This window comes from Brienomyrus brachyistius, chromosome 4, assembly GCF_023856365.1.
Source record: "Brienomyrus brachyistius isolate T26 chromosome 4, BBRACH_0.4, whole genome shotgun sequence".
Classification (NCBI taxonomy): domain Eukaryota; kingdom Metazoa; phylum Chordata; class Actinopteri; order Osteoglossiformes; family Mormyridae; genus Brienomyrus; species Brienomyrus brachyistius.
Genome location: NC_064536.1, coordinates 14716467 through 14739932, shown reverse-complemented (window position 1 = coordinate 14739932; position 23466 = coordinate 14716467). Strand labels below are relative to the sequence as shown.

The 23466-nt window shown below is 43.9% G+C and overlaps 1 protein-coding gene and 1 long non-coding RNA gene across 2 annotated transcripts in view; both read left to right on the top strand.

Moving 5' to 3' along the window:
- LOC125739964 (uncharacterized) overlaps nt 1-23466 on the top strand; it is a 262341-nt gene that overhangs the window by 187035 nt on the left and 51840 nt on the right. The gene's annotated exons all lie outside the window — the stretch shown is intronic.
- Nucleotides 16216-18516, top strand: LOC125739975 (uncharacterized). The gene is made up of 3 exons (XR_007397407.1): nt 16216-16317; nt 17555-17668; nt 18375-18516. It is a non-coding gene; the product is annotated as an uncharacterized LOC125739975 (long non-coding RNA).

Below are 23466 nucleotides of genomic sequence, written 5' to 3'. Positions count from 1 at the left end.
TAATTAACATGATAAACAGGAGGGACTGTTAGAGTGTATCTGTGTATTTTATCATATTATTATCCTCCTATATGTGTACGTGCAACCCTTAACAACTAACCCATGGCCCAGAAAGGGTTGCAGACAAGATGTCCTCACAGGGGCCTACCAGATTGTGACGCAGGAATAAGAGACCTTGAGAAAGGAAACAGATTCTGTCAACATAGCAGGGGGCCCACCTTGAGATATGTAATGCTTTGTATTAACCCTGTTTCACGGAGGCCTCACACAGCATTGACTAGTTAAAGACAAGACCCATGTAACCCCTCCCCTACCCTATAAATAAAGAAGCCAAGGGACTGTCCGGTGTGACACTCAACAGAGGCGCAGATACTGTCTGTTGCACCTGAAGTGGGCACCCTTGCGCAAGTAAAACAGAAAGACGTGTGCTGTCTCGATTATTCCTGGGTCCTAGAAGTGGAAGTGTGTGAGTGGTAAGCTGCGGCGCTTCCTCACACAGGAGATTGTAGGAGTGAAAGCTACGGTGCTTTCTCCAACATAACTAGATTGTAGGAGTGAAAGCTACGGCGCTTTCTCCTAACAAGGAGGTCCATCAGGTGGTGCTGGAGGCGTCTGTGGGTGGTTCGGCGGGAGACGTTGCTCTGGATGACATCACTCTTACCCCTGGAGCTTGCCGTCACTCCAGTACACCCTTTGCTGGTGACATTGGCTGTTGATACCCATGCTTGGTTATCAGCATCGATCTATTAACCTAGAAGGAATAACACTGTTAAATGTTACTGGTGTCCAGTGCTGATCCGCGGCTTTGGGACCACAATCATCTCATCCTAATTCCTCTGGTCTACATGCATCCAACGGACCCAGGACCCCCAGACCTGTGTGACTTTGAGGACAGTGAGTGTGACTGGACCTCGGAGAGCTGGGTGCGGCGTTCTGGTGGTGGTCCCAGTAGGGAGCCAGGATCCGATCACACCACCGACACGCCCCTTGGGCGTTACTTTTACCTGGGCTCCTCAAGCTCCCAGCCCCCTGGTCACATGGTCTCACTGGTCTCCCCAGAATTCGCTGCGGGTAAATCGAAGTGAAATTTACCCCCATCCTGCTGAAGTCTCACTGTCCCATTCCATGTGCTTGATGGTCACACCATCTCCCTATCACAGGAACAGGTGACTGTCTACAGGTCTGGTACCACATGGATGGGGACAGCATAAGTACCCTAAACGTGTATCAGCAGAGCGAGGATGGCGGACGCAAACTTGTTTTTTCAAAGACTGGCAGCCAGGGGGAGCTGTGGAGGCTTGGCAATGTCAGGCTGGATCCTATGGAGGGGTCTGCATTCCGGGTAAGGTTGGCTAAGTGGGGTCATGACTGATAGATATGCGATCTTCATGTCACCACATAGCAAACTCTGAAGATAAGGTTGTTGGGCAATTCCTGTCACTATCACGTTCCAGATTGTGGTAGAGGGTGTCCGGGGGACAGGAGTATCTGGGGGAGTCGCCATTAACGACGTGCTGCTGTCTAATGGAGCCTGCCCACCCCCTGGAGTCTGCGACTTCCAGGGCAGTCTGTGCGGGTGGACCAACGTTGAGGCAGGCGACCAAGCCGATTGGCTACGCGGGCGAGGGAGCTCCCCTCTTCCCAGCACGGGGCCCCACGTGGACCACACCATGGGCTCCAGCCAAGGTCGTATCTCCATGGAGAATGTGGTGCAAAACAAGGGCAGAACGATATTAGCCAAATTTATAAACGATACGTGTGCGGCTCAGAGTGTTTGAGTTCACAGTTGGTCTCTCGCCAGGCTACTACGTGTATGTGGACAGCGCAGTGGGACAGAAGGGTGACAAGGCCATGTTGTACAGCGAGGTCTTCCAACCAACCCAGGGAGACGGCTGCTTGAGCTTCTGGTACCACAGGCATGGTCAGAACATCGGTAACCTCAGCCTCTACAGCAGCACCAGGTAGCTCAGCCAGCAAATCTGTGATGACAAAAACCAAGTCTCCCAAAAGAGCCTCTCTCATGAACACCTCATAGGCGAGGACTGCTGGCTGGCTTTGGGTCCTCACAGCACTCTCGACAAACCCAGGAACCCCTTTGGCGATGACGAGAAGGACCCGGCGCTGCTGTGGACAGAGGCCACCAGCCAAGGGGACACCTGGATAGAGGCCACTGTGGTGGTCAGCAACATGGAGCCATTTTGGGTAAATGGACATACACTTATCTGCCGGGATGTTCTAAAGCTAGCTTACTCCCACCTGGCTATAATGTAATGTCATACCATATGTCTCATCAGGTGGTGTAGTAGTTAAGGTGGTTAAGTGTTTTTCTTTGAGTTACCTTCAGTAACATTCTAAAGGTAACCATAATACTCCGCCTCCCCCCCCCCCCCCCCCCAGTTTGTTTTTGTATACGAGAGAGGGGAGGGCGGGCCGGGACACCTGGCTCTGGATGACATCCAGCTCATCAAAGGAAGATGCTCCAGCATCAATTCCTCCCTGTCTTCTCCAGGTACTAGCTGATCATTTAAGTCTGATAAATACAGGTTGGTAGTTCCTTAGAACTTCATTATTAATAATAATGATGCTGTTTTTAATGTAAGAGGACTTCAGCAGGTGAGCCCTTTGTTTCTCCATTTTGGTCACTCAGCTGCAGTTTACGTTGGCGTGGGCTTGGGTCTCGTGCTTTCTGTTGCACTTGGGGTCATCGCTAGCGTGGTCTTACTGCAGAGGAGTTTGTCCACCATGTAAGTCGACTCGTCAAGGCGTTTAAGAGGCTGACATTGGGGATGACAGTGATGAAGGCCTGCTTCTGTAACCATGATGTCGTCTTCTTTTTTGTGAGTGTAGGATACCCAGTGCGGGAGACCGTGACGTGGACAACATCATCTTCCACATGCATGACTGCAAACTAGATGTGAGTCAGCAGTGATGAACAGACAGGAAATATATACCTAAAAATCTATTATATATAATTCTGCTATGAGTCTCTGCTCTGTGCTGCTGTCTATCCGGAAGCTTGTGGGATCGAATCTCGGGACCAGCAAAATAATCATATCATTCTTCAGCCCTTGAGCATTGGACATAACCCCAACTGCTCTGCATGCTGGCTTACCTTACGCTCTGAAGCAAGATTTATAGTTTCAGATGCTGAGATGGCACGTTTTGGTTGTTCAGGCTCTAAAATGGCATACTTTGGGTAGTCCTGTTGCCTAATGTCTTCCAGGGATGTGGGTTTGATTCTTAGGCTCAGGATTGGTGCTGTTTCATTACTTATTCTCCGCAAGACTGTTATGTATTTCCCTCCAAAAATATGGTGAACCAGAGTTATGCAAAGTTTGTGAGTTTCAGCCCTACAATGGACTGGTGCCTCTGCCTCTTTTCCAGGGGACTTCAGTCTCTCCAAGACCCAGAACTGGAGAAGTGCTTATGGAAAAATGTTTGAAATGTACCTGTAATGTTTGGTCTTTGGGCTCCGTTTTCCAGGAACTGGAGACCACAGGTTCCTCTGAGAAGCTGACAAATACGTCCCCCGCTGTTGACATGGACACCGAAACATCATCATCGGAAGCCTAGCAGGAAAAACCGATCAACACTGATGACTTTTTTAAAGCTAGATAAAAGTCTGCTGATATGAATGGGACCCTCCAAGCATGACCTCGGATATCTAGCGGAAAGATTTCCAGGTCAAAGCATTTTTTCTTGCAAGATCCCTTTATCCAAATCTTTTTCAAAATTTACCGGGTATTTCAGCGTTTCATCCTAGTTTGTTTTTGATGAGTTTCAGCCAGTGAGGGTTTACAATTGTTTCACGTAATGAAATATTCCTGAAAGCCTCTGTACCAGCAGGTGCAATGCCAGATATAGGGGGGTGGGTGATAAAACCATACATTGTACGTGTTTTGTCCACATTCACTTCAGCATTTGATGGGTTTGTCATTTCTCACTGCAATTTGTGAAAGTATGGAGTCTGGTCACAGTCAGACACTGGTACGGAGATCAGTGATGGATGAACGTGTTGGATGTAATGAGAAGTTCCACAATGTGGTCGACATGTCAAGGCCCTCCATACATGTAATATGAACTATGAGCAATAAAATAAAGGGAATTACTTTTTATTGTGCTAATCTGTGGTTCTTCATTGTTAGTGCAAAGCATGCAAATAGATATCATAGTAGCTCCTCTCCATCCATCACTGCAACCACTTAATCTCAACTGGGGTTGCAAGGGGGACCGGAGCCTATCCCAGTAACAAGATTCACAGGCAGGAACCAACCCACCGCAGGGCACACAGACATGGCCAATTTGTAACCCATCACCACGAAATGAGTCTTATGGGTGAGATGTACAAATTTTGTAAATCTCACCCATAAGACTCATTTCCTGGTGATGGGTCACATTTTTTTAAACTGAAATCTTGTAAATCTCACCCATAAGACTCATTTCCTGGTGATGGGTCACATTTAGACTCGCCAATCAACCTATCCTGCACTCTTTCAGACCATAGGAGAAAACCAGAGGCCCTGGCAGAAACCCACACGAACACAGGGACAGCATGCGAACTCCACTCAGGAAGGACCAGGAGCAAACCCAGGCCCTTCTTACTGTGAGGCAGCAGCACTAACCACTGTGCCACTGTGCCACCCTGCAACTGATCTCAAAATGCATAATTAAAAAAATAAAATAATTAATTGGCAGAATGTTTCAGAACATATTTTGAGTTTATTTGAGTTTATTTTGTTACTTTTATGATCTTCAGGGAAAAAGTCATAAAAAACACTGAACTGGACATTCCTCAATTTTCACTGGCCTATTAGCTGGAGAGTAAGACTATGTATTACATTACTCTGAAATTGTATATTACCTTTGCCGCGTTCATTAGATTAAGTGTATTCCAGCTGGAGTCTCTCTTAAGGCATAGAGTACATTACCTCAGGAACAATCTCTTTCAGGTTTACTATTTCATAATAGTTACTCTTGACATTTAAAAAAACCTTCACCAAGCAATAACAAATTAACGATCCTGCTTGCGCTGGTTGAGAGGATGGAGGTTCAGAGGTTAGTCAAACTCTCCAGTTCTCATCAAATAATTTAATGTATGTAGAGATGTGACAAGTTAAGTATTTAACTAGAGTGACCACATTTTCAAAGCACCAAAACGGGACACTTGTGTAGCTCGTGTGTGTACATGTGTGATCTCATGCACACGCATAGCGCCCTTCCTCAGTCAGTTAATGACCACTTTGTCTCATCCTCCTCCTCATCATCATCATCAGAAAGGGATCAGGGGAATAATCACTTACAGAAATAAACACATATTCTACATCAAATCACTATACGTTTTTTTTAATTGAACTCTGTGATTTATGATTATTTGTAAAGTTCCTTTAAACATCTCAGTGCAATTAGTAGTGCGTTAACATTCACTGTTGCTGCTTTAAGAAACGTAAGAAAGAAATGTATGTGCATTGTATAAATACTGACTATGGACAAACTCGGGCTATTCAACAGTGTACAAATATTCACTGTTGCTTTCTGGACAAATCCATTGCATTTTCCTAAGATCAATATTAAATGTTAATTCACTATTATATGCATGGAGTTATATCATACTGTAAGGTTCACATGTTCATATGAAATTCACTGAAGAATGGATGCTCCTCAAAAGCATTTTCTTTGGTAGGATCTCCTTATACAAGTCCGTAAAAGTGTGGTCCAGGTTCTGACTTGTGGCAAGCAAGGTTCTTCAAAGTCTGTAGCTTCATATGGTTCTGCTCGTCCATCCAAGTACTGTTCATTATGGATAAGATCCTCCCCACAGATGCACTGGTGCCTGGAAAGCTCACTGCAAACTGTATGAGAAAAGACATCTTTCTGTGGATGATGTGCTTCTGACTGAAAGTGGTGAATATATCCACCCAGTGGTCAGCTGGGGTTCATGCACTCTGGTAACTTCTCCTCTACATCCTTCCTGATGCAAGTTGTCCTACCAAAGAGCTCTGAGTCACTGATCTGGCACCGGACCTCTGAGGTCAGATACTTCATTGAAATTCAGAAAAACATTTAATACATATTAGTTCATTACCATCAATTCAGCTGTGACCATTTCAAGTCTATAATGCCAAACATTTCATTCAGCTGAAGCACATTTTGCAGGATTCTTTATTCTGTCACCCAAAATAAATATCATTATGTCTTTCTGTTACAGCTAAGAAAAAGAACTATGTATTAATTGGTTTACTTTCCATTGTTGATAAGGCAAATACTGCATTAGACCATAGATTCTCCTTGTGTATTCATAATTAAACCAAAAGGCACTATGTTAAAAACAGTGTTCATTACCTCCTGCCATTGGGCCACACTCTCAGGCAGAGTGCAAGCGGGTGCCGCGTTTTGTATGTACAAATATAATGAATAAAGTGCGTTATGAGAGATTTAGTTGGCGGGGGGAGTTTGTCCCATTACTCTTATTGTTACTTGTTATTAAATGACATGGATAATATCCCCAAAAATAATACGCCGGGACACTGAGTCCGAGTCCATTTCTGCTTAGACCGCTCCCGCGATTGGTATGAAGGTATGTAACTATTTCCTGCTGTGTGTAAATAAAAGTGAAAGTATTTTAAAGCTGAAGTCTCCATTTTGTCAAGAAACACAGATACGATGCTGGAATAATACAAAGACACTTTGTATTGCAAGGTAAGATGATATTTAACAGATACATTTATTATTAAAATAAGCACGTATAACACACTTATATACAGTGGCGGCGCCGGTGATTTAAGGTTGCAGGTACTATGGAGAAGCTAGATTATTACCTGGTACAGGTGTGATCGGCAGCTGATGTCTGATAGACAAAATTCTCGGCAGGTACGGGCGGTCAAACCCATGTTTTGACTTCTGACTATAAAATGCACACCTATCAGCTATGTAGGATAATTATATAGGTAAATTTTAACTTGTAGCTCAAGCGGCCCCCGGTGTATTTTGGACGAAAATGTACAATTCAAGTCGGCCTATAAAAACCACAAAACCAAAAAAAATGTATTTTGTGTTTTTTTTCCCCAAGCAAGACAGTTAAAACAACAGAGATTTGTTCAGCAGCTTTGTCTAATTTAAAAATAAAATTTATTGTAAGGCAGGTTTTGATAATTTGTGGGTTTATGTGTGAGAGTAAAAGATCAAGACATAAAATCCAGCAGAAATTCCAGGTCTCACACGTTTATTTTTATACCTGTATATAAATTAATAGAAGAGGCATGAAAAATACACTCAGACTGGATCTGAAATGAAATAATGGCTTTGATGTTAAAGTATCAAATGTGAACTTTACTTCTTCAATGCAATCAACAAAATTCAATGTGCTGGTGATTTTTCATTTGGTGACTGGAAAGGATCAGTCAGGACCTCAAAAGGGAGGCACTTTCAATTCAGTCATTCAGGCTAAATGGCAGGACACCCCCCCATCCCGCATATCCCCATTGGCTACCTACTTGTAGTTGAATCTCTTGGTTGTATGACACTCTTGTAGCTCTTCCTTGCTGTCAGTATTGATGTCATGGTGAATGTTCATTACAGGAAGCCCAGGGCATCGGCTGCCTGAGAAACTTGCCGAACTTGTTGGTGCAGATTATTGGAATTATGTTACATCACTTATTATTGTGTGGAACATGAAAGGTCGACCTACAGGCCAGATTTACTACTGAATTATAAACATGTCATGGGTTGGTGACTCTCCTAATTGGTGATTGGACTGACAAAGTCCTTCACCCTCCACTATGGAAAATTGCTGATTACCCAATGCAATCATCTCCATTATTTTAGTAGATGTTTCCTTAGCTCTGGTGCTGCTAACTTTGAATACTGATAAAGCTCTAATATCAGCCAGCAGTAGTGGTACTTGCACTAGCAGTGGGACTGCCTTCACAAACAGGGAACAGAGCTTTGGAGTCTCATGATAATTAACTGGGCCCTGAGACCCCAAAACCCACAGTTTCCATTAACCAGTGTGCTAAGATGCAAACAACAAGCACTGCAAAGTTACAGGAAGATTTCGTCCAAAAACGGGAGCTGATGGTCGCCATGGGGATCAGCGCTCGAGGCCCCCCTAGGTAACTGAAGGGCCCCAAAACCACAGCTGGCCAAAACTGTGCAGGATCTAAAGGTGCATTTCCACTTGAATACAGGAACCACGCCATACCCGACCCGTTCCACATAGAGATAATAATTACTGTGCGGTTCCAGCTCCCTTTAATTGTCCACTGCACGAGGGTCGGCTCGGTAAAGGTGTTGCCAGGTTTGTAGAGCAAAGTGACACTTATTTACAATGACTGAACCGTGGGTGAACATGGTCCTCCAGAATGGTTTAGTTGTCCTTGGCAGTGACACATACATCTAGAACAAGTCATGGGCTTCAGGAATGCCATGATATTGCAGTCCAGACCATCACTGGTCCACCCCCGTGCTGCACTCTGGGTACGCAGCAGTCCGTGTGGTAACCCTCTTTGGGGCTTTTCCACACCGGAACTGTAGGAAAGAAAGTGGAAAACAGTAATGTGGCCATGCAGGTTACATTAGCCTAAGCTATGTGATCATATGTCCAAGACAGGATTTACATTAAGTGTATTTCCATTGTATATTTAACAAGCCTCATGGATCGGCACAAACCTCGGTTTTGGGCTCACAGTTTGGTGCAATTTCAGTGCAGCAATTTCATTTTCACAGGAGCCCCAGCATCAGTCATCTGGTCTGGATCGGCACAGAAATGGAGGGAGCTGCTACTGAAATAACCCCCCCTGTGGAGTGTAAAACAAAGACAACTGGGAGGTGAGACAGAAGCTGTGTCTGATTGAACTGCTTTTCAAACCAACATGAAAAATCTTCCTAGTATTTTTGAGCAATCAGTTGTAACTTAATAAATTAAAACATTATTGTCGTTCCGACAGCATCTAGGTTTGTATTTCCCAGCTGAAATGACAATATTTTCCAAAAATCCATAATCTCAAAAATATGACTTTGAGTGTTTTTTTAAATCTAATTAATTATAAAAAGCAGTGATTGTAGGAATAATACCCATATTAGACAGGAACACTGTCAGGGTCATGTTGTGAAGAACATTGTGATTTATGGTAAAACGACTGTTACAGCCCACTAGCATGCATGTCTCTTTGGGTCTATAGTCAGGCCATAATACAACCCCAAATCAGAAATAGTTGGGACAGGGTGGAAAATGTGAATAAAAAAATAAAGCAGTAATTCACAAATGTCCCTTAACTTTTATTTCATTGCAGACAGTATGAACACAAGATAATTCATGTATTTTTTGGTCAACATCATCTGATTTGTAAATAAACATCCATTCTTGCCATTCAGGCTTGCAACACATTCCAAAAAAAGTTGGGACAGGGGCAATTCAGGGGTAGTAATGAGGCATAATAACTAAATAATGATGTGATTTGAAACTGGTGATGTTAACAGGTGATTGCAATCATGATTCGGTACAATAGCAGCATCAAGGAAAGGCCTACTCCTTCAGGAGCAAAGATGGGCAGAGGATCGCCAGTTTGCCATCAAGTGCGGGCAAAAATCTTTGAAATGATGAAGAAAAACATTTCTCAAAGAAAGATAAGAAGAGATTTGGGCATTCCTCCCTCTACAGTGCATAACATAGTGAAAAGAATCAGGGAATCTGGAGAAATCACCGTGCGCAAAGGCCAAGGGCGCAAGCCTAAACTGAATGGCCGTGATCTCCGAGCCCTCAGACGGCACTGCATTAAAAACCGTCATTCATCAATAAATGATATAACTGCGTGGGCTCAGGACTACTTCAGGAAGTCACTCTCAAGCACTACAGTACATAGCTACATTAGGAAATGCCAGCTAAAACTGTACTGTGCCAAAAGGAAGCCCTACATAAATAGCATCCAGAAGCGCCGTCGACTTCTCTGGGTTCGAAGGCATCTGGGATGGTCCATTGTGCAGTGGAAACGTGTATTGTGGTCAGACGAATCGGTTTTTCACATCTTTTTTGGAAGAAATGGACGCCGTGTGCTGCGGACCAAAGAGGAAAAGGACCATCCAGACTGTTACCAGATACAAGTCCAAAAGCCAGGGTCTGTCATGGTATGGGGTTGTGTCAGTGCCTTCGGCAAAGGTAACTTGCACTTCTGCGATGGCACCATCAATGCTGAGAAGTATATCTCAGTTTTGGAGGAACAAATGTTGCCTTCAAGACGACGTCTTTTCCAGGGACGCCCATGCTTATTTCAGCAAGACAATGCCAAACCACATACTGCGCGCATAACAAAGGCATGGCTGCGTAAGAAGAGGGTGCGGATGCTTGACTGGCCGGCCTGCAGCCCTGATTTGTCTCCAATAGAGAATGTTTGGCGCATTTTGAAACGAAAATTGCGTCAAAGAAGACCCCGTACTGTTGCGCACCTAAAACATTGTTTGCAGGAAGAATGGGACAAACTAACACCTGCAACACTTAGTCACTTGATTTCTTCAATGCCTAAACGTCTTTTAAGTGTTGTTAAAAGACAGGGGAACTGTACAAAGTGGTAAATGCTGTACTGTCCCAACTTTTTTTGGAATGTGTTGCAAGCCTGAATGGCAAGAATGGATGTTTATTTACAAATCAGATGATGTTGACCAAAAAATACATGAATTATCTTGTGTTCATACTGTCTGCAATGAAATAAAAGTTAAGGGACATTTGTGAATTACTGCTTTATTTTTTTATGCACATTTTCCACCCTGTCCCAACTTTTTCTGATTTGGGGTTGTATAAAAGCAGAAAGGGCTCCTTGCCAGGGCTCAGTGTGGAACATGTTAATACGTGTAGATTAATAAAAAGACCTCGGCATCTTCTTTCTCCTCCTTTTTCTTCCCCAGTCAGCCAGTTCTTTTATACTAGAGGGAGCAAACAGATCATCCATCCTGTCAGAAATGGTCACAAATAATTAAGTGGAGCATAAACTAACCAATGAACATATAAACAAATAAATCAATAAACAGGAATAAAAAGCAACGACAGCCAAGTGTAGCAACTGAGATTGTAACAGTGATATTAAACCTTTAATATTGGAATCTTAACTATGAGTGAGACAATTTATTTCACATTAAGACTAACTGTAAACAAGCCTGTTTGTGTAAGAGCTTCATGGGATATGAAAGTACATGAAGGGAGAGCAGAAGGCTAAATAACTGAAGATTTAATGTGAATTATATGGACTATGTTTAAATAATATGGGCGGCATGGTGGTGCAGTGGTTAGCACTGTTGCCTCACACCTCTGGGACCCGGGTTCGAGTCTCCGCCTGGGTGACATGTGTGTGGAGTTTGCATGTTCTCCCCATGTCGTTGTGGGGTTTCCTCTGGGGACTCCGGTTTCCCCCCACAGTCCAAAAACATGCTGAGGCTAATTGGAGTCGCTAAATTGCCCATAGGTGTGCATGTGTGAGTGCATGGTGTGTGAGTGTGCCCTGTGATGGGCTGGCCCCCCATCCTGGGTTGTTCCCTGCCCCGTGCCCATTGCTTCCGGGATAGGCTCCGGACCCCTGCGACCCAATAGGATAAGCGGTTTGGAAAATGGATGGATGGATGTTTAAATAATGAGGAGTTTCCTCTGACTGTCCACAGTGTCCTGATGGAGAGAGCAGGCTCACCTGTACCCAGCTGTGTTTCCATAAAGAGTGACAGGTCAATGGTGGAACCAATCGGCTTCAGAGAGGGACCATTTCCATCAGATCAAAGGTAAATGTGCATTTAAATAAAGCGAGACACCCCTCTGCAGACACCCTTCTGTCACACATCACTCCTGTCACTCTTCCCCACCCACTCCACCCTGTCTGTAGCCTCTTCTTCAATTTCTTGCTGCACAGGAATAAGATCCTGGAATAATATAGATATTTTATATTGCGAGGTAAGATTTTACGATGACACTTTACTTGAGGGTAAAACTCACCTCAGTTCCTACTGTAGCACGAATAATGAACAAATCACCTAGAAATATAGTCGTTGTAGCTCTCTTCATGACAACACAGGCACAGGTCGGTTCTTTAAAAACGGGTGTTTATTGCTTGGACGTGGCTCATTGGGCTGACGAATCCACCGTTTCTCCATCAGGTCAGCACACGGTACGTCAGCACACTTCACCCCGTGAGAACTACATTTTTTAATAAAACATAATATAAATACATCGGGGGTGGCATGGTGGTGCAGTGGTGAGCACTGTTGCCTCACACCTCTGGGACCCGGGTTCGAGTCTCCGCCTGGGTCGCATGTGTGTGGAGTTTGCATGTTCTCCCCATGTCATCGTGGGGTTTCCTCCGGGTACTCCAGTTTCCCCCCACAGTCCAAAAACATGCTGAGGCTAATTGGACTTGCTAAATTGCCCATAGGTGTGCATGTGTGTGTGAATGGTGTGTGAGTGTGCCCTGCGATGGGCTGGCCCCCCATCCTGAGATGTTCCCTGCCTCGTGCCCATTGCTTCCGGGATAGGCTCCGGACCCCCCACGACCCAGTAGGATAAGCGGTTTGGAAAATGGATGGATGGATGGATGTTTCGACTTATTGTTGGCTGAACTCTAAAGACCCCCATAACTCTTGGAACTCCCTGTGGAGGATTTCCAACAAGGACATACATTCCTTAAAGCTACATAGTTTCTTGTTTATAGAGTACAGAACGTTTGCAAATTCTTGGCCAGGTGAATAGGCAACTTGGGGCGAATCCTCAGGCCGGCTCCTCTTGGTAGACAGAGTAGTTTTGCTAGTCGTCGGCGTAGTGGTGAGATCCGGAGCCTTGGGTTTCCCCATGATGATCCTCTGGAAACACTCGTCGAAGAAGCTGAGCAAGCTGACCAGATCCTCTTTAGGCTTCTCCAGAGTGGGATTGTTGATGTAATATAAATAAGTTTATATTCTTACCCTTTAGGCTGTCCTAAGCAGGCGTGGATAATTAATTACTACAGTGTAGATGTTTTCATATTCAGAAGTACGTCGCCATGCCAGATGCTACCTCATAAGAACTCGTGTCACTTCCTACAGCATAGTGCACCTGACAATTGAGTAAGGCCATAATATAAAAGCAGAAAGGGCTCCTAGCCAGGGCTCAGTGTGGAACATGTTAATACGTGTAGATTAATAAAAAGACCTCGGCATCTTCATTCTCCTCCTTTTTCTTTCCCAATCAGCCAGTTCTTTTATACTAGAGGGAGCAAACAGATCATCCATCCTGTCAGAAATGGTCACAAATAATGAAGTGGAGCATAAACTAACCAATAAACATATAAACAAATAAATCAATAAACAGGAATGAAAAGCAACGACAGCCAAGTCTAGCAACTGAGATTTTAACAGTGATATTAAACCTTCAATACTGGAATCTTATTTTTAGGTGAGACTATTTCATATTAAGCAAGCCTGTTTGCATCATGAGTTATATGACATATAAAAGTACATTAAGGCAGAGCAGAAGGCTAAATAACTGAAGATTTAATGTGAATTATATGGACAATGTGTAAATAATGAGGATTTTCCTCTGACTGTCCACAGTGTCCTGACGGAGAGAGCAGGCTCACCTGTACCCAGCTGTGTTTCCATGAAGAGTGACAGGTCAATGGTGGAACCAATCGGCTTCAGAGAGGGACCATTTCCATCAGATCAAAGGTAAATGTGCATTTAAATAAAGCGAGACACCCCCCTGCAGACACCCTTCTGTCACACATCACTCCTGTCACTCTTCCCCACCTACTCCACCCTGTCTGTACCCTCTTCTTCAATTTCTTGCTGCACAGGAATAAGATCCTGGAATAATATAGATATTTTATATTGCAAGGTAAGATTTTACGATGACACTTTACTTGAGGGTAAAACTCACCTCAGTTCCTACTGTAGCACAAATAATGAACAAATCATGTAGAAATATAGTCGCTGTAGCTCTCTTCATGACAACACAGGCACAGGTCGGTTCTTTAAAAACGGGTGTTTATTGCTTGGACGTGGCTCATTCGGCTGACGAATCCACCGTTTCGCCATCAGGTCAGCACACGGTACGCCAGCACACTTCACCCCGTGAGAACTACATTTTTTAAATAAAACATAATATAAATACATTGATGATAAACACGGTACATGACATTAAGATAAATGAAAACTACAAAATGAAATAAAGCAAATACCTCATTGGCTGCTTGTCATGAAACGAAGCTGGTGCCTTTAAAGTCCCTGTAAACACTGGTGCTAATTTCCTTCATGAATATGTACAAAGTTTAACACAATTTACTGAGCGCCATGCAATACGTCTGCTCCCTGTACCATCCATGAAAGAGAGAGAGAAAAAAGCTTAATTACGCAGTTCACTGAACGCAGCGGCTCATTGTCGCGAGATTTGGCATTTTAACTCGTAAATGAATTTACTAAACATCCATCCATCCATCCATTTTCCAAGCCGCTTATCCTACTGGGTGGCGGGGAGTCCGGAGCCTATCCCGGAAGCAATGGGCACGAGGTAGGGAACAACCCAGGATGGGGGACCAGCCCATCGCAGGGCACACTCACACACCATTCACTCACACATGCACACATACGGGCAATTTAGCCTCAGCATGTTTTTGGACTGTGGGGGGAAACCGGAGTACCCAGAGGAAACCCCACAATGGCATGAGGAGAACATGCAAACTCCGCACACATGTAACCTAGGCGGAGACTCGATCATGGGTCCCAGAGGTGAGGCAACAGTGCTCACCACTGCACCACCATGCTGCCCCCGCCAATCATCTCGTATCGTAATATTAAGCAAATTAATCCAGATTATGGTATTAATACTGTATTGAATATACATAATTTATCCACCCCTGATGCTCTGGTTTCTCACTATAACAATAGTCTCAATAACCTTCTCAACTCTTTAGCTCCTATGAAAACAAGGTCTGTTTCCTTTTCTTTTTCGGTTTCTGCACCCAGTTTTTCAATCACAATCGATAACTCTTGTGTCCCCTCTGGTTAAGAGTCTGGGTGTCGTCCTCAATAGCAAATAATCATTTCAATCTCATATTAACAATATCACTCGGTACACATAGTTCCATCTTTGCAATATTAAGGAACCAGGGCTCAAACCTGCAACCCTCAGGTTGCTGAACATTAGCACTGCCTCCTACGCCACAATCTTCCCCTTGTTGGGTTGTGAAAAGTCATTAGGTTGTTGCCAAGTCTCAGTCAAACATGGAAGATCTAACTTATGGTTGATGAGGAGATCCTGGATGAGATGCCCCTTGCTCGTAAGTGAGCGGATGTTTAATAAGCCAAAGTTGACAAGGATGTTGTAATTGTTGTCGGAGTTGTTAACCGACCTGGTTAGGCTGGCTAATAGCTCGTGGTTAACAAGCCGGCCGGTGTTGCATTGAGTGCATCGAGAGGTGGACCAATAGGATTCCATCAGTTTGGAGATGTCAGAGTGAAAATGCCGACGAGATCTCAGATGAATGTACCTCCTATGAGGCAGGAAAGTAATGTCTGGATGGAGGAGAAACTCTGCCGGCGGAGGATGCAACAAGTGAGATCGGAGCCGGAGAAGCTCCTCTGCCAAATACTGAAAAAGTCCAGCACCAGGTCGATAGACGAGGGATAGGAGAGTCCAGACGATCGCAGACAAAACATAAATACCGCCAGCCCACATCACTGTCGGAACCAAGCAGCCCAGATAAACACACCTAAGTGGTCCTGTAGCCGAGACTACGGTAAACTAATCTTGGTCCACTCGCAAAAGTAAATCACCGATGATAGCAAAATAGATTAGAGGAAAATCTCTTGGGCGAGAAGTAACTACAGTCGGTAATTACAATATTCAGAAAAAACAGTATAAATGACCGGAAAGTACCGGAGAGTAACGGCAGCAAGACACACCAGCATTCACTCATCTGGGCTCCCAGTAATGCATAAGTAATAGCATAATACTACATTATTTGTGTACCCTGAAGTAAAGTGTTACCAGTTTTAGTTAATGAATAGAACCATTAATAAAACAAGCATGTATGACACTTACATGCAGTGGTGGTGCCAGTGAATTAATGTTGCAGGTGTTATATGGGAGCTGGATTGTGTATTGCGGGTGTCATACACTGTTACTCAAACCAGTGCAGGGGGGGACACCTAAACAGTGGCCAAATATTGTAAATAAATAAGTTAATGATACACAGATACCCTTCATGTTCACAGAGGCCCCAGCAGCAGTTATCTGGTGTGGATCGGTACAAAAATGGAGGGAGCTGCTTCTGAAATGACCTCCCCTGTGGAGTTTAAAACAAGGGGAATTGTACGGTAAGACAGGACATGTGTGTTTGTACTGCTTTACGAACAGACATTAGAACATCTTCCCAGCATTTTCGAATATGAGCGTAATCAGTTTTAACTTATTGAACTTTCTTGAGACATTTTAGACTTTTGGGAACTGACCAAAATATATTGTGGGGTAATGTTATCCCCCACCCCCCCAGGGAATAAATTGTCATTGTTGCGACAGCATCTATGCCACTAGCTGAGGTGGCAGTATTCTCAAAAAATATATATTCTCAAAAACGTGGCAATGAGTTTTTTAAATTCTAATCAGTAATAGTTATAAAAAATTCCAGTGATCACAGGAGTAAAAGGAAAAGGAATAAGACAGGAACACTGTCAGGGTCGTGTTGTGAAGAACACTGTGATTTATGGTAAAACAACTGTTACAGCCACTAGCATGCATGTCTCTCTGGGTCTATAGTCAGGCCATAATACCAAAGCAGAAAGGGCTCCTAGCCAGGGCTCAGTGTGGAACATGTTTGTCACGTTTCAGTGAGCGTGGGTAATGCGCACAGGCAGACAGGCAGGCAAGGATCAGGCAGGAAGTCCAAAGTCAGGGAAACTGGGGTTTATTCAAATGACCAAGGACTAGAGACATCAGATGATAACTAACATCAGCTAACATCAATGACAGACGAAGAACTGAGGTAAGACATGGACTGAAATAGACCAAACAACAGGGTACAGCTGGGTACGATCAGGGAAGCACACATGGACAATCAGGGGGGCGTGGCACACACGAGGAGCGGACGAGCTGGGTGTGACAATGTTAATACATGTAGATTAATAAAAAGGCCTCAGCATCTTCATTCTCCTCCTATTTCTTCCTCAATCAGCCAGTTCTTTTATACTAGAGGGAGCAAACAGATCATCCATCCTATCAGAAATGGTCACAAATAATGAAGTAAAGTGCAAACAAATAAATTAATATATAAACAAATACATTGATAAACAGGAAAAAGGCAACAACAGGTAAGTCTAGCAACAGAGGTTGCAACACTGATACTAAACGTTTCATATTGGAATCTTAATTTCAGATGAGACAATTTACTTCACATTAAAGCTAACTGTAAACAATTATGTTTGCATCAAGAGCTTCACAGAATATCAAAGTACAGGAAGGCAGAGCAGGAGGCTAGACAGCTGAAGGTTTAATGTGATGCTGTCCTCATATGAATTATATTTATATATTGAGGGTCTTTCCTCTCACTCTCCACAGTGTCCTTTTGGAGAGAGCAAGCTCACGTGAACCCAGCTGTGTTACCATGAAGAGCAACAAGTCAATGATGGAACCAGTCACCCTCAGTGAGGGACCTTCTCCATCAGCTCATTGGTAAATGTGCATTTAAACTGACACTGTTTATAACACTAAGATTCTCAGTCAAAAGGCGTACAGGCACACACAAGCTATGAGGAAAAAGTTTGTAATCAATGTATAATTGTTTTACTTTTTCAAATCTCATTGTCTTTGAGAATTTCAACAGAAGTTCTGACTGTATTCTATATAAATTACACCTGAGGTAAAGGGATGCAGATTACTGTAAAAACGGACTTTCTGCGAGCTGGAATGGGAAGTTAATTAATTGAAAAGTATGTTGTAAATATCAATCCTCAGCATAAAGCTGGAGAAAAGCAGGCTCACTTGCGCACTGCGGTATATCGATTAAGGAGGACTGGACAATAGATTGTCCTCTTCTGGGATGGACGTTTCTGCTTTGATAAAACATAAATGCATCCTTATGGACTCATTAGATTTGCTCAGATTCAGGCTTCAGTTTCAACATGTTTAATGGACCAGGCTTCTTCTTCTTCTCCTTCTTCTTCTCCATCTGCTCCCATTAGGTGTCACCACAGTGGATCATCTGTCTCCTTCTCCCTCAGTCCTCTGCTTCTTCATCTCTCTCTCCAACCACCCGCATGTCCTCCCTCCCCTCATCCACATACTTTCTCGTTGCTCCTCCTCTTCTCCCCTTGCCTGGCCTCTCTCCTCTGCACAGGCCCAAACCATCTTAATCTCACCTCTCTTACTTTGTCTCCAGACCGTCCTGTTTGAAGATACTCGAATAAGACAGGAACACTGTCAGGGTCGTGTTGTGAAGAACATTGTGATTTATGGTAAAACGACTGTTACAGCCACTAGCATGCATGTCTCTTTGGGTCTATAGTCAGGCCATAATATAAAAGCAGAAAGGGCTCCTAGCCAGGGCTCAGGGTGGAACATGTTAATACGTGTAGATTAATAAAAAGACCTCGGCATCTTCATTCTCCTCCTTTTTCTTCCCCAATCAGCCAGATCTTTTATACTAGAGGGAGCAAACAGATCATCCATCCTATCAGAAATGGTCACAAATAATGAAGTGGAGCATAAACTAACCAATAAACATATAAACAAATAAATCAATAAACAGGAATAAAAAGCAACGACAGCCAAGTCTAGCAACTGAGACTGTAACAGTGATATTAAACCTTTAATATTGGAATCTTAACTATGAGCGAGACAATTTATTTCACATTAAGACTAACTGTAAACAAGCCTGTTTGCATAAGAGCTTCATGGGATATGAAAGTACATGAAGGCAGAGCAGAAGGCTAAATAACTGAAGATTTAATGTGAATTATATGGACTATGTTTAAATAATGAGGATTTTCCTCTGACTGTCCACAGTGTCCTGATGCAGAGAGCAGGCTCACCTGTACCCAGCTGTGTTTCCATGAAGAGTGACAGGTCAATGGTGGAACCAATCGGCATCAGAGAGGGACCTTTTCCATCAGATCAAAGGTAAATGTGCATTTAAATAAATCGAGATACCCCCCTGCAGACACCCTTCTGTCACACATCATTCCTGTCACTCTTCCCCACCCACTCCACCCTGTCTGTACCCTCTTCTTCAATTTCTTGCTGCACAGGAATAAGATCCTGGAATAATATAGATATTTTATATTGCAAAGTAAGATTTTACGATGACACTTTACTTGAGGGTAAACTCACCTCAGTTCCTACTGTAGCACAAATCATGAACAAATCACCTAGAAATATAGTCGCTGTAGCTCTCTTCATGATAACACAGGCACTGGTCGGTACTTTAAAAAACGGGTGTTTATTGCTTGGACGTGGCTCATTCAGCTGACGAATCCACTGTTTCGCCATCAGGTCAGCACACGGTACGCCAGCACACTTCACCCCGTGAGAACTACATATTTTTAATAAAACATAACATAAATACATCGGGGGTGGCATGGTGGTGCAGTGGTGAGCACTGTTGCCTCACACCTCTGGGACCCGGGTTCGAGTCTCCGCCTAGGTTACCTGTGTGTGGAGTTTGCATGTTCTCCCCATGTCGTCGTGGGGTTTCCTCTGTGGACTCCGGTTTCCCCCCGCAGTCCAAAAACATGCTGAGGCTAATTGGAGTTGCTAAATTGCCCATAGGAGTGCATGTGTGAGTGAATGGTGTGTGAGTGTGCCCTGCGATGGGCTGGCCCCCCATCCTGGGATGTTCCCTGTCTCGTGCCTATTGCTTCCGGGATAGGCTCCGGACCCCCCGCGACCCAGTAGGATAAGCGGTTTGGAAAATAGATGGATGGATGGATGTTTCGACTTATTGTTGGCTGAACTCTAAAGACCCCCATAACTCTTGGAACTCTCTGAGGAGGATTTCCAACAAGGACATACATTCCTTAAAGCTACATAGTTTCTTGTTTATAGAGTCCAGAACGTTTGCAAATTCTTGGCCAGGTGAATAGGCAACTTGGGGCGAATCCTCAGGCCGGCTCCTCTTGGTAGACAGAGTAGTTTTGCTAGTCGTCGGCGTAGTGGTGAGATCCGGAGCCTTGGGTTTCCCCATGATGATCCTCTGGAAACACTTGTCGAAGAAACTGAGCAAGCTGACCAGATCCTCTTTAGGCTTCTCCAGAGTGGGATTGTTGATGTAATATAAATAAGTTTATATTCTTACCATTTAGGCTGTCCTGAGCTGGCGGAGATAATTAATTACTACAGTGTAGATGTTTTCATATTCAGAAGCACGTCACGATGCCAGATGCTACCTCGTAAGAACTCGTGTCACTTCCTACAGCATAGTGCACCTGACAATTGAGCCAGTCCATAATACCAAAGCAGAAAGGGCTCCTAGCCAGGGCTCAGTGTGGAACATGTTAATACGTGTAGATTAATAAAAAGGCCTCAGCATCTTCATTCTCCTCCTTTTTATCCCCCAATCAGCCAGTTCTTTTATACTAGAGGGAACAAACAGATCATCCATCCTATCAGAAATGGTCACAAGTAACGAAGTGGAGCATAAACTAACCAATAAACATATAAACAAATAAATCAATAAACAGGAATGAAAAGCAACGACAGCCTAGTCTAGCAACTGAGATTGTAACAGTGATATTAAACCTTCAATACTGGAATTTTATTTTTAGGTGAGACTATTTCATATTAAGCAAGCCTGTTTGCATCATGAGTTATATGACATATAAAAGTACATGTAGGCAGAGCAGAAGGCTAAATAACTGAAGATTTAATGTGAATTATATGGACTATGTTTAAATAATGAGGATTTTCCTCTGACTGTCCACAGTCTCCTGATGGAGAGAGCAGGCTCACCTGTACCCAGCTGTGTTTCAATGAAGAGTGACAGGTCAATGGTGGAACCAATCGGCTTCAGAGAGGGACCATTTCCATCAGATCAAAGGTAAATGTGCATTTAAATAAAGCGAGACACCCCCCTGCAGACACCCTTCTGTCACACATCACTCCTGTCACTCTTCCCCACCCACTCCACCCTGTCTGTACCCTCTTCTTCAATTTCTTGCTGCACAGGAATAAGATCCTGGAATAATATAGATATTTTATATTGCAAGGTAAGATTTCACGATGACACTTTACTTGAGGGTAAAACTCACCTCAGTTCCTACTGTAGCACAAATAATGAACAAATCATCTAGAAATATAGTCGCTGTAGCTCTCTTCATGAAAACACAGGCACAGGTCGGTACTTTAAAAAACGGGCGTTTATTGCTTGGACGTGGCTCATTCAGCTGACGAATCCACCGTTTCGCCATCAGGTCAGCACACGGTACGCCAGCACACTTCACCCCGTGAGAACTACATTTTTTAAATAAAACATAATATAAATACATTGATGATAAACACGGTACATAACATTAAGATAAATGAAAACTACAAAATGAAATAAAGCAAATACCTCATTGGCTGCTTGTCATGAAACGAAGCTGGTGCCTTTAAAGTCCCTGTAAACACTGGTGCTAATTTCCTTCATGAATATGTACAAAGTTTAACACAATTTACCGAGCGCCATGCAATATGTCTGCTCCCTGTACCATCCATGAAAGAGAGAGAGAAAAAAGCTTAATTACGCAGTTCACTGTACGCAGCGGCTCATTGTCGCGAGATTTGGCATTTTAACTCTTAAATGAATTTACTAAACATCCATCCATCCATCCATTTTCCAAACCGCTTATCCTACTGGGTTGCGGGGGGTCCGGAGCCTATCCTGGAAGCAATGGGCACGAGGTAGGGAACAACCCAGGATGGGGGGCCAGCCCATTGCAGGGCACACTCACACACCATCCACTCACACATGCACACATACGGACAATTTAGCCTCAGCATGTTTTTGGACTGTGGGGGGAAACCGGAGTACCCGGAGGAAACCCCACAATGACATGAGGAGAACATGCAAACTCCACACAAATGTAACCTAGGCGGAGACTCGATCCTGGGTCCTAGAGGTGTGAGGCAACAGTGCTAACTACTGCACCACCATGCTGCCCCCGCCAATCATCGTAATATTAAGTATCGTAATATTAAGCAAATTAATCCAGATTATGGTATTAATACTGTATTGAATATACATATGTGGCCTAGCGATCTATAATACCCCTTTTTTTCCTATGAGTAGCCGACTACGCCACCCCAGGGACACTGCCCTGGGGACCCTAACACCCCAACCCTCAAAACAGCACACAGGTTCGAATCACCGGAAAGGGCCAGAGATGCGAGCCAGTAAAAGTTATTTGTTTTATTACATTCAAGTTTCAAACATGTTGAAACTATTACATTCAGGTTCAGTAGTCCACACCATAAATCTAAAACCCCGTAGGCGCCCAATCCCTGCCATCGACCCCGCACACGGCGTAATACACCAACACCGGTGACTTTACAGCACACGCACACGGGTGACGTCCACCATACACCAGGCGGGTGCTGCGCAAGGCTACTAGCCATGAAACACAGATGAGGGAACAAAACACCAGGTTAGTAGGGTACCGCCGCTTTCCATTACCCCACTAGGCCTGCTTAACTGCCCCCAAGATAAATACAAAATCACAGTCAAAATAAATTAACAAACCAAGGCAAACACAAATAATTAATACATGCAATAAAGTAAAGCATACCAAAACAACCAAAATACAAAATCTTGAGGCAGTATATGCATAGACTAGATGCCGCAATCGGCAGCGGAATAGCCGAGCAACTCCTGGCACCAAAGTCCCGCTCTGGCCACCCCACGAATCCACGTTCTCCACAGGATACACGGATGTCGATCACTGGTAACCGGACAGACAAAACAGCGGCGAGGTCCACGTTCCCCAGTAAACCTGCAATATATTAAAATACTTACAGGCCACGCTAACAACTAAATACCCCGCTAATCTCCCCGATATACCTACCACCAACCGGAAGACTTATACCACTGCTGGGGCTGCCTTCACCACCTCCCCAACAGCAACAGGACGCAACTCCCCAGCGGCATGCATTTCACCAACCATGCGATCAATATACCGCAACCAATGGCTAAGGGATGGTTACGGAAACCAATTAACCCCCTGCCCACTCACAGCACAGCTGCTACTTCCACCGCCAGCAACAGGAACTGCGTCAGCACCATACCTAACTGAATCCACTCTCTATATAGCGCTAAGCCCCGCCCAAAACACAGGGGAACCAATAGGGCAAAGGGATCACTATTCCCCACTTGGCTACACATAATTTATCCACCCCTGATGCTCTGGTTTCTCACTATAACAATAGTCTCAATAACCTTCTCAACTCTTTAGCTCGTATGAAAACAAGGTCTGTTTCCTTTTCTTTTTCTGTTTCTGCAC